Here is an 18,012-nt window from a genome sequence, read left to right as displayed (position 1 = left end):
AGGATTCTTTCTTTGTCTTTGGTTTTGGTGAGTTTGATGATGATATGTCTTGGTGATTTTCTTCTTGGATCTATCCTCTTTGGGATTTGTTGGACTTCCTGAATGGATATGTTCTCATCTTTCATAATATCAGGAAAGTTCTCTTCCAACAAATTCTTTCTTCATTTTGTTTTGCTCTTTCTTCTGATAGATCTCTTTCCAAAGAAGTATTCAGGTATTTGTCCTCAATCTCATTCATTCTGTCTTCCATTGATTCAATTTTGCTCCTTTGCCCTTTCAATGTTTTACCTATTTCCCAAAATTTACTATTAATCTTCTGGATTTCTATCTGTAGATTTTGTATCATTTCTAATTTTTCATTTGTTTTGTCATTTTGTTCTTATATTTTCTTCCAAAATCATTCTAGGGTTTTGTCTGTGTTTTTCCTTAATTTTGTCAGTGTTTTCCTTGATCTGTCTCTCAATCCTTTGAAGAGACCTAAATATACTTCTTTTGAATTTCTTATCAGGGAGTTCCAATGTTGCGTCTTCCACAGAGATGTGTTCTGGGTCTGTATCCTGCTCCTTTGTTTCTGCCACTTTATCTTGCTTCTTTGTGTGGACTGTGATTGTCTGTTGTCTTCAAAACTTTGTGATGTTGTTGTATTAGATCGCTTTTAATTGTTTGTGAAGAGCAATTGAGGGTGTGTCAGGCTCTTCTTGGTAGTCATTTACCTTTGGCCAGTTGGTGGAGAAAGAAGTGGTGATTCTCACTCCGTAAGTGAAGCTGCAGGAGGTGCGAGTGTAGTTGTGTCATATGGGCACTGTTATTGTCTCCCACTCAGTTAGACAAAAACAACAATCGAATAACCATCAAAAAAGTAAAAGCAAGTGGACAAAAAACACACAATGAAAACACACAGGAACAATAATTAAAAAAAGAAAAAGAAAACCCCGCAATATCTGGGGAGAGGGCATAAGAGAAAAAAGGTAGAGTAGGAAAATAATGAAGAAACAATGGGACAAATGCAAAAAGAAAAACAAGGAATAGGGTTAACCACAAGAAAGAGAAGCTGGGAACCAGCAACAGGGGAGATAGAAATCTAAAAATTTGAACCTGGGAAGGGAAGAATAAAGAATAATGATAAAAAGGACAAAAATAATTATAATAATAATTTTAAAACAGACAAAAACAAGGAAACTAAAAAAAAAAAAAAATTCTAGGCAGGGTGGGGCAGGACACCCAGGTTCTGTCAGAGCCCATAGACTGGGATGCAATTGCTGCCAGCCCAGAAGGGGGTGAGAGTGAAGAATAGCCACACTTCTGTTCACCAAGAGGATGTGATGTATAAGAGTAACAATGGGAATATTGCACCTTTCCAGTTGTTTGTGTCCAGAATGTCCTTGTCGTTCCTGGCAAATGGAGCTTATTCTTAAGTCCCTGAAATCTGAGAAAACTCTGTTGTTTTAAATATCCAAAATGGTCAAGGCTCTTATAAACATTCAAAATGGCTACACCCTCCAAACAGGCAAAATTCCACAGCTCAGTCTGCCTTCCTCTTCACTGCTTCCCTTTTTATTCACCAGCCTCCAGTGCACCTCTATGCAGTCTTTGGCTAGCAGGGTCAATTTTTAGGTTAACTATTAGGTCCTAACACCTCTTGGCAATATCCAAGCTGTCTGTGCCATCAGGATCACTGACAGACCGCAGCTCCATTTGTCTCCTCTTTTTGGTGTTTTTATGCAAGTTCTGCTAGTTGGAGTTTAGTTGACTTCTATATCCTTCCCTTCAAAGCTCAGAGCTCCAGGATTATTGTCTGTATCTGTGTTAATTGGTTCTACTTTTTTTTTGTTGAAGTCTGTGCAGTGTATCTGCCTATGCTGCCATCTTACCAGAACTCCAAGGTTAAACTATTTTTATAGCAAAGACACTTCAAAATAGAATGACTTTAAAAAAAAAAAAAAAAAAGTTTATTTCTCTTTAATAGATCAGTCTATCCCATTGTTTGGCAAACTCTATGCTGTGGTCCAAATGTAGTTCAATATCTTTTTTTTTTTTTTTCCTAATATCTATTTTTGTACAACCTGCAAGCTAAGAATAATTTTTATATTTCTACTCTGAAAAAAGAGTTCAAAAGGAGAATATTTCATAAAACATGAAAATTATATAAAATTTAAATTTCAATAATCACAAGTGAAGTTTTATGAAAACTTAGCCATACTCAAATCATTTATCTATTGTGTATGGATGTTTTCACTTTATAATAGAAGGTCTGAGTAGATGTACAAAAACAGTATGGCCCACAAAGCCTAAAATAGTTACTCTCTGACCCTTAGAAAAGTTGGCTAATCTTAGGTTTAACAAGTCCAGGTTGGTGGAGCAGCTCTATCCACTGAAGTCATTTGGAGACCCTCACTGTTGAAGTTGGAAGCATTCTCAGCCTAACATGTTATATTTGAAGGTGGCTCCAGTCTTCATGGTTTCTAGCTGATAGGAAATGTAGACATGGCACACATTTATCCATTGCTATAAACTTCATTCTCTCTTTGCTTCATGGGACAGAGACAAATGTAGTGTCTAGCTAAGACATCATGTGTCCAGTTAAACTCTATAAAACTAAACTGCAGCTTTATACACTGGTTATCCAGTGGACTGTTAGTCTGATTTCTGGTCCCAAATTTCTGTCTTCATACTACTCCCAAGAGATGGGGAACAGAATATACATATAATTTAAAATAAGAAACTGTGTTGTTTGTTTCCAAATAATTTTGTTTTTTATTATTCTTATGAGGTAAACAGAAAACAATATAGTAGGTAATCTATATTCACAGACTTAAACAACAGATTCCCAAAAGACACATATATTTTTAAGTCTTCTTTGCTTTGATACTAACTTATATCTCAACGTTTTCTATCAGTCCAGAACATACTTCCCTCTCCTCAATTGCTTTTATGAAATTCTTCAGTATGAGTATTCACTCTATAGAAATACCAACCAAACCAAACTCACTGCCGTCAAGTTGATTCCAACTCATAGTGACTCCCCCTTGGGTTCCCGAGGTAGTATCACTATGGAAGTAGATTGTCCAACCTTCCTTCCAAGAAGTGGCTGGTAGGTTTGAACCACCAGCCTTCTGGTTAGCAGTCAAATGCCTTAGGCACTACACCACATGCACACAGAGATTAATAAATAAACACTTTTTTAATGAGTTTATGTTTCCATGGGATTATATAGGACAAGAACTAGGCTCATTGTCTTTATTCCACCTACAGGGCTGGCTTTAGGATCTGCTGGACTCAAAATATGTTTACCAACAATTTTCATTGTTGTTATTTTTATGTTCCCTCAAGTCAGACTCGACTCATAGTGACCCCTCCTTGAGTTTCCGAGGTGGTATCACTACAGAAGTAGATTGTCCAACTTTCCTTCTGAGGCGTGGCTGGAGGGTTTGAACAGCCAGCCTTCTGGTTAGTAGTCAAGTGCCTTAGGCACTATGCTATTCAAACCTATGTTAAATTTTGGCTTAATAAATACACTTAATAGAGTAGTATATCAGAGAGTTGCACTCTTTTGCTACTGATCCATACAAAATAAAAAAAAGTGGAAATATGTCTACCAATAATATAGATTCTACCACTATTGCCAAGGTTAAATTATCATTTGTTGTTGTTGTTGTTGTTATGCCCTGTTGAGTCAGACCTTACTCATAGTGACCCCTCCTTGGGTTTCTGAGGCGGTGTCACTACAGAAGTAGATCAACCAATCTTCCCTCTGAGGAGTGGTTGGTGGGTTTGAACCACCAGTCTTCTGGTTAGCAGTCAAGTGCCTTAGGCACTATGCTACCAGAGCTCCTAAATTTTAATTTACTTTTAATATTACCTATATTTTCCCAGAAAAAATATTAACCATGTTCGTTTGCAAGAATGATACCTTTAGTGACTTTGTGACTATTGTTTCTTTCTTCTTTTATATGAGTCTATGATTCATACCTTTCAACATGGAATGACAAACATCCTCACAGATGTCTGTACCAAATAAAGAATGATATTCTATTACTCTCTTACAATGAAAAGAGTAACTATAATGTTAGTTACATTAAATAACCTGATCTAAAATAAGCTTTCTTCTTATTAAAATTATCTGAAACAACAAACTTGAAAAATAGAAGTAAAATGATACAACCACAAAAATCCAACTTTGTCCATAAGTTTATAGATTGTCTATGGCTGCTTTCACAAGATAACAGGAGAGCTGAGTAGTTGCAATGAAGACCAAGACAATATGTTCTACAAAGCTAAAAATATTACTATTTGGCTCTTATTTGAATAAGTTTGTCAGCCTCTTCTCAATATCTGTGGATACTCAGGTTAAGATGACAAAACAAGAAATAGATCCTATATCTCTGGTCTCACAAGCTCAAAAGTGAAATTTTATATTAATTAAATCATAGTGTAGTGTATTCTGTTAAGTCTAGTCTGCTTAGATCAATTATTCATTGTTCCTGAAAATGTATATCATGCTTTTTTTTAATTATTATGCCTACCCTCTCTTCTATCTATTTAGGCTATCACTGTTGCTTACCTGTCTCTCTGGAAAATTCCTATTTATTCTGTAAGACCTAATTCTAATGTCATACCATCTCAGTAGCTTTTCTTGGTATTAAGATATTGTTTTCTTGAGAAATAAGGGCTTTCATGTGTGTCTCATAGCAATTTATGCATGTCTTTTTGAAAATATAATATCTAGCTCATGTACACTCCAGAAAGAATGGACCTTGCTCATGCACCATTCTATAATGAATTCTAGAATGCTTACCCTGGGAACTGGTCTTAACATTCATGCCTACCACATTCATGTATCTCTGTAGGAGGACATAAAGAAAAAAGACATATTGATTGAGAATTATTTCAAATGTTCTTTTCTGACATTAACCCCTATTTGCTCTTTAATGAGAAGAAGGTATTTAAAATATATGTTCTTTAGATTTCTACTCTAGAACTTTATCTTATGGTATTGTAACATCATTCTAGTCTGTATCAATCACTCATTTTTATTTGTACCCTGTGCTAGATGGATTTACAATTCTAATGCAAGTCTATTGAAGTAGTAATACTTCTTTTTTGAGCTATTATACAGTAATTACAGATTCCTCATTCTCTCTGTCTGCAGTTATCCAAATTTCAGACTAAGAACCAATAAAATATTTTGTTAATTATTAGGTAAAAACACCTGATTATTTGTCTTCACTGGTGTTTTGGTCATTCAGTGGTTCCTCTAACAGAAAAAATACCACAAAAGGGTGGTTTGAACAACAGGCATTAATTCTCTTACAGTTTAAACAACAACAACAAACAAAAAAAAAACCTCACTGCTGTTAAGTTGATTCCAACTCATAGAGACCTCCTTTGTGTTTCCAAGGAAGTAAATCTTTATGGAAATAGATTTCCCAGTCTTCCTTCCATGAGGTGGCTGGTGGTTTGAACTGCCAAGCTCTGGCTAGCAGTCAAATGCCTTAGGCAGTATACCACCAGAGATCCTTAAGTCTGAGTTCAAAGTGCCAGCTCTAGGGGCTGGCTGAAGGCCGCTTGACCTTGGGCTTCAGCACTGCCTCTTGCTCCTAGCCCTCTGAAGCTGGAGGTATCCCTTAACTCAGGCATCTTCTGGCTTCTGATGCAGACTCAAAGTCAAATAATAAAAAGGCACAGTCCCAAAATTAGCAGACAACACAGCAGGCCACTAGTTCAAGTCCATTAACAGTCCCAAGATAGGCAGACAACATGGCAGGCCATTGAGATGAAGACTCAGCTATGTACAGAATCCCAATGTGCCAAAAATCTCAGAGACCTTAGTCAAAGCCGTCTTCTTATACACTGGAAGCAGACCACATCCCTGAGGCAGCTACTCAGCTGCTCCACTAGATTCCACCATCGTGTTGATTACCAGTCTCATCATGGCAAATAACTACATCCAGCTACCCAGCCATTCAAAATCAGGCCCAGTCAAGCTGACATATACTTAACTACAACTGGTAACTGCATTAGGCTTGAACAATTGCAAAATTATGCTTCTCCTCCATTTCTGTAAACATCTTCTGCAGACCTAGATAGAATAGTACTGTTTGCCTAGACTGAGTACTACATATTAAAAAAAAAATCTCTTCCTCATAACTTAGAATCCTGAACTCTGTGTTACTTTCTATGGTTTATTTCAATTTTCTCTCCTAAAAGCATCTACTGCTAGAAAAGAAAATAGAAGAGGCCTCCATGACAGTTCCCTAATTAACTATTCACAATTGCCTTCAACAAAGTTATTTGTGTTCACACTATAGTACTTGTTTGTTTAAGAATCTGCCATCTCCTGTGGCTTTAAGCTACATGTCAGCTGGGATTCAGACTTACTCATCTTTAAGTCTTCTGCAACCAATATGATGCTGGGAATACAATAGGCACATGTCGAAAATGGAATTATATTATGAGATGGAGAAAAATGATCAATTGCATATGCTAAAGAAGTGATCATGTCTAAGAAGTTGTTGAACTCAAGTATTTGCAGATTTAATTCCAAACAACTTGCCAGCTGGCTAAGTTCTGTGTTTAGGAAACACAAAAAGTACATAAAAGACAACTCAAAAAACTTGGGGGAAAAAAAAAACAGACTAACAAACTTGTGGGACAAATACTCAGTGTGACTTGGCTAGAGGGAAAGCCAAAACATTTTTTTTTTTTTTAATTTTTGTTTATTTGTTTGGGTTTTTTTTTAACTTATTTTTTTTTTATTTTGAGATCGTTTTACATTCAACTTTACATGTACATTTTGTTTCACTCCCCATTTACCATGTCCAACCCTAACCCAGTCTCCTCCCCTCCCTCCCCTGTAACCCTCCCTCTGTGCCCCTCATATTAATGCACTCCTGTTCGTAATGCATTTCCTCAATTTGAATGTTGGTCCTCTGGTCCTCCGTGGTCTATTGCTCTAAGAGATGTATTACCTAAGAGTATGTGGGTGCGTCATGCTGGTTTAAGTGGTCTGTGTGTACATCTTGTTAACTATTCTTATGATTGTTTCTCGTGTTTGCCAGGTTTGGTGTTCACATTCTGTTACTGCCGTTTCAGCTTGCAAATATTACATAACTCTTTTGAGCCCCTATTTCCTCTTGTCTAAAAATAATAATAACTACCTCACAGGGTATTAGAGGGGATAACAAAGATAACACTGAGAGCTAAAACTCGTTGCTTAAAAAATATTATTTTTATTGCAAGAATGTCTTTCTGACATCTGAAAGCACAAGCTGCCATCATAATCTTGGTTTAAATTGGAAAAAGCATCAACAACATTACACGTGGTAACACATTATAATTGCTTGAAATTGAGGTAACAAGCATTATTAGTAAGAACAAAAATATAAGTTTATTATCTAGTATTATAGAAATTACATGTTCTTAGGAGAGGCTTTAAATAGCCTTTGGAATGAAATAGTTACACCATTTCTTTTAGGACCTAAATACTATTAAATGCATTACACTGTTTCAAGAACAATGGTACATTTTGGAAAAATATAAGCCTTGTTAATATGCTAATTTCACAGGCATATTTCTACTTGACAACTATGAGTATTATTTTAATTAGAGTCATACTTACATTCTAATATACGAATTACTACTAAAAGTAGTCTTAATTTCCATCAAGAATGATTTATTATATTCTTTTCACTTTACTCTTGAATCCACACCCATTGCAAATTATCTTGTCTCTTTTAATTAGTAGCCTAAAGCAGGCTTCTTGTTTTCTACTCTTCTGTGCTATTTATATCAATTATCTTTATTTCTTTTTCAATTTTCCCTTCATTTAAATCTTCGTGTGATGAAACTTCTGAATAAGAAAAAAAATGCTGGGTTTTAAATAAGAATCTATTTGGCCTTATTTCCATTTATTTCCAAGTAGTGAGGACGTATACACCTTACTGGGACACAATGGGAAAAATAAGAGACAAACAAACCTAAATCATTACTATATTTTAGAGAGAAATGTTTATTCCATTTAACCATGTGGGCCTTGGAATAATTAAGAAATGATTTAGGTCTGTTTTATACTTTCCATCTTCCCTCTATGAATACCATCCAAACAGTTATGGAACAGAAAGGAGGTAAACATTTACAAAAGAATATTTCATCTTTGAAACCATTTGAATATCATATTATATGACCACTGTTGTTGTTGTTATGTACCATCAAACCAGACCCGACTCATAGCGACCTCTCCTTGGGTTTCCCAGGCAGTATCACTAAGGAAGTAGATTGCCCTATCTTCCATCCGAGGAGTGTCTGGTGGGTTTGAACCACCAGCTTTCTGGTTAGCAGTCAAGTGCCTTAGGCACTATGCTACCAGAGCTCCCTATATAACCATTATATATCCCTATAACAAAGCTCTCATGGCACTGTAGTTAAAGCATTGGGTCTTTAACTAAAAAATTGGTGGTTTGAATCCACCAGAGCTCCATGGGAGAAAGATGAGTCAGTCTGCTTCTGTAGAGACTTATAGCCTTGAAAGCCCTATGGGAAAGGTCTATTCTGCCCTAAATAGTCACTATGAGTCAGAATCCACTTGATAGCAGTGAGTTTGGGTTTTTAGGTCCCTATGGGTCATTATGCATCAGTATGCAACTCAATTGCAAAGGTTTTTTATAGGTTCCAAAGTGATGCAAATAATTGGTGCTCAGTTACCAGCTGAAGAGTTTACAAATCAAATTCACCCAGTCATGCCACAGAAGAAAGGCTTGGTAATATAATTCCTTAAAATTACAGACTTTGAAAACCCTATGGAATGTAGTTCTATTCTGGAACATGTAATGTTACCATGAGTTGGAATCACTTGAAGGCAACTGGTTTGTTTTTCTTGGTATACATATACAGCTTAGTGCATATAAATCTGAACTTTTATGGTAAACTAATGATTTAACAGACACAATTAAATGGCTCTACAAAATTATCTTACTTCTTTTGTAAATACATCATAAATATTTAATTATCTATTAAATTTGTTTCTGATATTGATGGCTACTTCTATTAAGTCAATGACTTAATAAAATATTTAATTCATATTTGGAAACAACTTACAAATACATTGGGTCACATTTTCAGTAAGAAAAACAGTCTACTAAAATTATTAGGTCTGAAGACTGATTTATATGTGAAATATGTTAGTTTTGATGAAACTTCCATTTGAATATACTACTTCAGAAGAAAATGTAATTGAAGTTTTAAGAGACTGACATTTTTCAGTGCTGTTATATGAAATAAATCCATAAAATGAAAATATTAAAAGTTTTCCTACAATAAGAATTTATAAATTCAACAGTATTCTTCATTGTAAGACATTTCATTTAATCACCTAATAGTAGCTAGTTTGGTCTGCTTCTTAATTTCTGACTAGCCTGATTGAAATGCCTCCTCTCTCTCTCTTTCTCTATTTTGTTTAAATGGATTTGTTTGTTTAACACACAATAATTTTGGGGGGTACTCAATATCTTTTCTAACACTCAGGTAATTTTCTTCAATATACTCAACTTCTGTAGAATGCAGACATGTTGAAAAGTACAGGTTAACTGTGAACAGAATATAAATTTTCAACATACCTAGAAAATCTGTGTCACACATTTACTTGACTGGCAGTTTAAATTACCTTCAGTTTAGGCAGTTGTTATTCTTTATCAGTGTGGGATTGTAAACTTCTGGCAAGATGGCAGAATAGGCAGATAAGCTACAAAGACCCTCTACAATAAAGAAACAAGAAATCAATTGAAACAGATACAGAGGACAATCCTGGAACCCTGAGCTTAGGAGGGAAGGATAAAGAAGTTGATTAAGTAACAAGGAAAAACCATTGTGGTAAATGGTATGGCATTTCCTTAAAAAACTGAAAATAGAAGTACCATTTGACCCAGCAATTCCATTACTAGGAATATATCCTAAAGATGTGAGAGATAGCACACGAACAGACATAAGTACACCTATGTTCATCACAACACAATTCATTATAGCAAAGAGATGGAAACAACCTAAATGCCCATCAATGGATGAGTGGATAATCAAATTATGGTACATGCACATAATGGAATACTATGCTACATTAACGAACAATGAGGGATACATGAATCATCTCACAACGTGGATTAACCTGGAGGATACTATGCTGAGTAAAATAAGTCAATCATAGAAAGACAAATACTGTATGAGCCCATTACTGTAATGGAAGTGTTTGCTTGAGAAAGGGAACTCACTTAATAGGTTACTGGGATGGAGTAGGAAGTGGAGGGATTAATTTTGGGCTAGTGGGAGCCTACACGCTGATGTGGGGAGGGATATGCGGGAAGGATTTGTGACCACCATGATAACATTAGGAAATGGGAAGACACTAAATTGTGCACATAAGAGATAGATGACCAATGCTAATACCAACTAAATTGTCCACAATACTGCATTGCCATTAATGACAAACACCAGGCTATAGATAAACACATAAACACCTCAGATGATCAGACGGGGGTCAGAGAACAGAAGTATACTCTAGACCAAGGATAGATTCAGCTGAGACTAATACTGCACAGACACCAGTGATACAAAATACCTGCAGTCCTTACAGAAATAATAGAAGACAGACACAGAGTATTCCCTCACAGATGGCCAGACACTATGGGAGAGAGATCCAATGGATCTACTGTCTCAGGACCATCATACTAGAGGACACTAGACTCAATTGGCACAACAAAGTACATAAAAGCCTTTCTCCACATCCTACATTGATGAGTAGCCACTGGGGTCTTAAAAGCTTTCAAGTGGTCATTTAAGATGTAGCTAATGGTACCCTTGCATCGGATGTGAAGAAGAATGCAAAAAAAAAAAAAAAAAAATTGGAAGCAATCAGCCATAGGACATGATGGCCCTTGAGACCAGAAGAACTAGATGGTGCCCAGCTAACGATGCCAACCACCAAGGAAAGGATAAAATCTGGAGATCCTGGGTAGAGTGGGAGGGAAAACGTGGAGCAAAGTCCAAAAACTCAATAATGACTAGAATTACTGGTCAGATGAAATCTGGTGAGACCCCCAATACATTGGCCCTGGAATACATTCTGCACCTGGAATAAAACGCACCCCCAGGGCTGGCTCTCAGCACAACAGTTAATAAGATATGTACATGCACACCACTCAACCCAGAATGACACATCTACATACTCTATGGTAATCCCTTACAGCAATGGACCATGGGACACCAGAGGACTAACATTCAAATTGAGGAAATGCAGGACAAAGAGGAGTGCATATGTATGAGAGGCATAGGGAGAGGGTTACAGGGAAGGGATGGGAGGAGAGTGGGTTAAGGTTGGACATGGTAAATGGAAAATGAAACTAAATGTACACATAACATTGAATGTATAACAAGATTTTAAAATAATAATAATAAAGAATTGGTGAAATAGCAAAACAGATTATTTATGATGAATGGAAGATGAAAATAATTCTATGATTAAACAGAGATGTTTTAGAAATTTTAAATAGATAAATAAGTAAAAGACAAATAAATTTACAGTTGTTGATAATTACACTGATTGTAAGGGGATTAAATTCACCAATCAAGAGACAGAGAATTGCAGAATGGATAAGGAAACATGGACCATCACTATGCTGCCTACAAGGACACACCTTAGGCACAAAGATAAAAAGAGACTAAAAAATCAAAGTTTGGAAAAAATATAGCAACCAATTGGCAATCATTTAAAAGCAGGGGTAGCAATATTAATCTGTGATAAAAATAGACTTTAAAATAAAAACTACCATGAGAGACAAAGAAGGACATTATATAATGATTAAAGGATCAACTGAACAGGAGGACATAACCATAGTAAATATCTACATACTCAGTGTAAGACTCCAAAATACATAAATCAAACTTTAAAAGAATTAAAAGAGAAATAGACAACTTTATAGTAATAGTTGGAGACTTTAATACACCACTTTTAATGAAGGATAGCATAACCAGAAAGAAAATCAACAAAGACACAATAAATAATACAATCAACCAAGGTGACTTTATGGACACATACAGAGAACTTTATTCAGCAATAGCACAATGTCCTTACTTTCCAGGGCATGGGGCACATTATCCAGAACAAAACATAAGTTAAGCCACAAAGAAAGACTCAATAGATTTGAAAATATTGAAATATACTGCAAAGCATATTCTCAGGTTACAATTTTATAAACTTAGAAATCAGCAATAAGACCAAGGGGGGGAAAAACATGAAACAGTATAACACCCTCATTTAAAACAGCTGTGTAATAGAATAAAAAAAATGAAATTAAATAGTTTCTTGAATAAAATGAAAAAGCACAACATACAAAAATCTTTGGAACACAGCAAAAAGAGTGCTCGGAGAATAATTTATAGCAACAAATACACACATCAAAAAAGAAGAAATAGCCAAAATCAATACTTTAATATAACATCTCTAACACTTACCAAAAAATAGAGCAAAAAAAAAAAAAAAAACTAGTCACCAGAAGAATATAAGTATTATATATTCAAACAAAAATAAATGAAACAGAAAACAAAACAAAATAATAACAATATTAAGAATCAACATGACTAGAAGTTGGTTCTTTGAAAAGATTAATGAAATTGACAAACCATTGGCCAATCTAGCAAAGGAAAAGAAGGAGAAAATGCAAATAACACAAATAAGAAACCAAAAGAGTGATGTCATAACAGAACCAAAACAAATAAAAAGTATAATATCAAGATACATGAAGAACTGTACTTTAACAAACTTGAAAACTTAGAAGAAATGGACAGATTTCTTGAAACATAGTACCTACCTAAACTAACAGAGTGACATAGAAAATTTGAACAGACTCATAACAAAAGAAGAAGCTGAATAAGTCATTAAAAAAAAACCTCCCAACTAAAGAAATTCTGGCCCAGATGGCTACACTGGAGAATTCTACCAAACATTCAGAGAACAGCTGAGACCAATACTACTCAAACTACTGCAGAACGTAGAAAAGGTTTGAATACTCCCAAATCTATTCTATGAGGCAAATATAATCCTGAAAACAAAACTAGGCAATGACACCACTAAAATGGAAAATTGCAGATCAATATCCCTCATGAATAGAGATGCAAAAATCTTGAACAAAATCCTAACCAATCAACTCCAATAGCATATCAAAAAATAATACATCATGATCAAGTGGGATTCATACCAGGTATGCAAGGATGGTTCAAGAGGGGAAAAAAAAAAATCAATGTAATCCATCACATAAGTAAAACAAAGGAAAAGAATCACATGATCATATCAATAGATGCAGAAAAGACATTTGATAAAATCCAACACTCAATTCTGAGAAAAACACTCAGAAAAATAGGATATAGGGGAAATTCCTAAACATAATTAAGGGATCACTTTTGGCATAGTACTTAAGGCAGTTGATTGCTAACCAGAAGTTTAGAAGACTGAGCAATCTACTTCTGTAAAGATTTACCACCTTGGAAACCCTAAGGGAGTCACTATGAGTCGGAATCCATTCTATGGCAATGAGTTTGGTTTTTTTTTTTTTTTTTATGCAAAACCAGCAGCCAACATTATTCTCAATGGAGAGAGAATGAAAGCATTTTCCTTGCAAATGGTAAGCAGGCAAAGATCCTCTATTACCTCTTCTATTCAACATTGTTTTGGAAATCCTAGCCTGGACAATAAGGTAAGGAAGATAAATAAAAGGCATCAAACTGTCAAAGGAGAAGTCAAACAATCTCAATTTGCAGATGATATGATCCTATATGCAGATAAAACAAGATTCTCAGCAAGAAAACTACTGGAACTCACTGAAAGCTTCAGCAAATTGGCAGAATGTAGGGTCAACATACAAAATTCAGTTGGATTCCTCTACATCAACAAAACTGTCTCTGAAAGGAAATGAGAAATAACAATACCATATATAACAGCTACCAAACAAAAAACATACTTAGAGATAAATTTTACCAGAGACAAAAAGGACCTATATAAAGAAAACTACAAAACCTACTACAAGAAACTGTAACAGACTTACATAAATGGAAGAACATAACATACATATGGATAGGAAGACTGAACACTGTGAAAACTTCAGTACTACCCCAAACAATCTATAGATTCAAAGCAATTCCAATCTAGATTCCCTCAACATTCTATAAGGACCCAGAAAACTCATCAGTAATTTTACATGGAAAGGAAAGAGAGTTCAGATAAGCAAAGCACTACTGAAGAAGAAGAACAAAGTAGGAGGTCTCACACTCCCCTATCTCAAAACCTACTGTACATCCACAGTAGTCAAAACAGCCTAGTTTTGTTTCAGTGACAGACACATAGACCAGTGGAACAAAATGGACAGTCCAGAAATAGACTCGTCCACTTATGGTCAGCTGGTCTTTGACAAAGGGTTGAAACCCATTAAATGGGGGAAGAGATAGTCTATTTAACATATGATGCTGGCAAAACGGTATATACATTTGTAGAGAAATTAAACAAGATCCCTACCTCACATCATACACAAAAACAAACTCATGATGAATCAAAGACTTATGTAATATATAAAACTATAAAGTTCATCTAAAAGGAGAACAAACTTAGGAGTTCTCATTTATGGTGTAAATAGACTATGAAACATAACCAAAAATACAGAAAAGCAGAAAAAAAAATCAATTCTTACACACATCAAAAATTTCTCTAAAGGAGTAAAAAAGAGAACCTACAGATTGTAAGAATATATTTGGCAATGACCCATCCAACAAGGGACTTATCTCTAAAACTTATGGAACACTTTGACACCTCAACATCAAAAAGACAAAAAATCTAATTAAAAAAATGGATGGAGGACATGAACTTCACCAAAGTTTTTCAGGCCACCAACAAACACATGAAGAAATGCTTATGATCATTAGCCATTAGAGAGATAATAATCAAAATAACAATGTGATATCATCTCACCACAGCAATAACAGTAAAGTTCAAAAAGCCAGGAAACAACACACGCTGGCAAAGGTGTGGAGAAATTGGAATTCTCACAAACTGCTGATGGGATTATAAAATGGTACAACTACTGTGAAAAACAGTCTGGTGCTTCCTTAAAAATTTGCAAAAAGGAATACCGTTTGATACAAAAATCCCACTGTTAGGTATATATCTTAAAGAAATGAGACCTGGGACAGTATACACCCATGTTCATTGAAGCACTATTCACAATAGCAAAGAGATGGAATTAACCTATGGAATTAACTATCAACAGATGAATAGATAACCAAACTATGGTACACACACGCAATGCTATTCAATAGTAAAGAACAATGAAGAATAAGCAAAACCTTTTGTAATGTGGATGAACCTGAAGGACATTATGCGGAGTGAAATAAGTCAACCAGAGAAGGACAAATATTTCATGAAGCCATTATATAAAGTCATCATCATCATCATCATCATCATCATCATTAAGAAAGATTTACACAGTGAAGGAAATTTTCTATATTACTAACCATGGATAGGAAAGGACGGGAGGGAAAATTGCTAGGTGGTTAAGAGACATGTGTTGATTTGGGGAAAGGCAATATAACAAAAGCATGTGACCAGCACAATATCATGATGAAAAGGAAGACAGAGAGAGGTGCACAAGAGATACAGAAGCAAAGGTAAATATTATTAGATACACAACACTGCATATCAGTAATAATCAACACTGTCTCCAGATAAGAGCTCTGGTAGCATAGTGCCTAACCAGAAGACTGGTGGTTCAAACCCACCATCCACTCCTCAGAAGGAAGGTAGGGTAATCTACTTCCATAGTGATAACACCTCGGAAACCCAAGGAGGGGTCGCTATGAGTCAGATCTGACTAGATAGCAATGTGGTTGGTTTTTTGCTTGTTTGTTTGTTTGTTTAATCTCCAGATGAATACATAGGTAGACAGGCAAGATCAGATATAGGTAGGCAAATAGGAATATATTCAAGACCATACATAGGTTTGGCAGATGACATACCTGCATACATATTTGTACATGCTATAAAATTGTCCATAGAAGCTCTGGTAGTGTAGTGATTAAGGCATTTGTCTGCTAACCAAAAGGTTGGTATTTAGAACCTACCAGCCTCTCTGCAGAAGAAAGATGGGGCAGTCTGATTTTGTAAAGATTTTGCCTTGGAAGCTTATTGAGGGTCATTATGCTCAATGGCAGTGAGTTTTTGGTTTTATAAAAATATAAAATATATATCAAAGAGCTAACAGGGGACAAAGTTAGCATAACTTCTTAGCTACAACTAAGCACCTTGAAGGATTGAGTCTCTGGGCCTGCAGGCTTAGGACCATGGTCACCAGGGGCATTAAATGCAATTGCCACAGCATAGTACACAACATAGTACACATTGCTCTATATCCTACTTTGGTGAACAGTAGCGAGGGTCTTAAAGCTTGTGAGCAGCCATCTAAGATACACCCATTGGTCTCTCCTTGTCCAGAGCAAAGAAGAGTGAAGAAAATCAAAGAAGTATGGAAAGACTTAGTCCAAGGGACAAAGCTACATGACCCTGAAACCAAAGAATTAAAAGGTGCCTGGCTACCAGTGCCAACTGCTTGGAAAGGAACGAAAATTGGAGATCCTAGAGAGAGTGAGAGAAAAAAAATATATGGAACAAAATTCAAAAACATAAAAATGACCAGCATTACTGGTTGGATAGAGACTGGTGAAACCCCTGAGATTATGGGCCCATGGTCACCCGTTGGGCCTATAGTTAAACTCACTCTCATAGCTTAATCTTCAGCCAAACAACAGACAGGCCTATGAGGTAAAACATTACAGCAGGAAAGTGAACTCCTTAGAATAGTCAGCCATAGGTGACCAGAAGGGCAGCATTTGTACAGAGAGAAGGCTCAGAAGGCAGGATGGCCAGGAAAGAAGGACACAGGGAAAAGGTAACCACAGGGAGGATGTGGGAAAAGAGCTGTTACATTGCCAGGATTGCAGTCAACATCAGGAAACACACCTTATCAACTGTTGAATGGAAAATTAATTAAACTTTTTCCAAAACCACAACTTAAAAAAGAAATACTGTAGGGAGTAAAAAATAAGATTGTAGATTTACCTTTCTTGTATATATTTCTCTTTCAGTTAGGATAATTTAATGATCACTTATGTCCTTAGCTTCTAGGAGATCCTTTAAAACATTGTAGCTTTAATCCTTTGGGATACCAGAGACTTCTTCAAAACTTTAATGAAAGCTATGCAACTTCTTCCTAGAAAAGAATAATGCACATACATACAACATTTTATATACCCACTCATAAATTACACAAAATCCCTTAGAGCTTAGTAATAGTCCCCTCTACCAGAAGTACTCAACAAAATTCCTAAAGGAGTTTTTTAAAAAATCTTTCTTAAATATTCTTTACTGATTCTGATTCTTTGAACCTGGTCTTTGACTATATGTTCTTGCTTTTTGAACTTCCAAAATATATATATCAGCTTACATAAATCTGACTACCACTCTATGTCCTTCTACCCTCTAATAACTTTCCTTGTCCTCCTGCCCCTTGTCTATTCACTGAGTCTTTCACTGAGTCTCTGAACCATAGTTTTCTTAATACTATTTCTGCAAGCTCTGACCCTGCATTTCAGTTTAGTTCTGAAGCTTCTTACTAACAAACTTATTTTGGCCTTCTGGGAGTTAATGATCCAGAATTTTTAATGTAATGTAATCCATGTCCTGGCATGATACATTTTCTTACAAACCAACATAAGCAAAAGTATGCTCCCCATTGTCCAAATTTCCATCATTTTAGTGGAGAAGACAAAACTAAGCATCTTTATTATTTTTATTTTTAGGAAGTATACTTATTTGTATGGTTAAAATATATTTGATTCAGCAACTCATAATATAAATCTACATGTTGTTGTTGTTGTTATATGCCATCGAGTCGGCCCCGACTCATAGCGACCCCTCCTTGGGTTTCCGAG

Source organism: Orycteropus afer, unplaced genomic scaffold, assembly GCF_000298275.1.
Source record: "Orycteropus afer afer isolate SDZICR_OR568_19922 unplaced genomic scaffold, OryAfe1.0 scaffold00215, whole genome shotgun sequence".
Taxonomy (NCBI): Eukaryota; Metazoa; Chordata; class Mammalia; order Tubulidentata; family Orycteropodidae; genus Orycteropus; species Orycteropus afer.
This window is presented reverse-complemented; position numbering follows the sequence as displayed.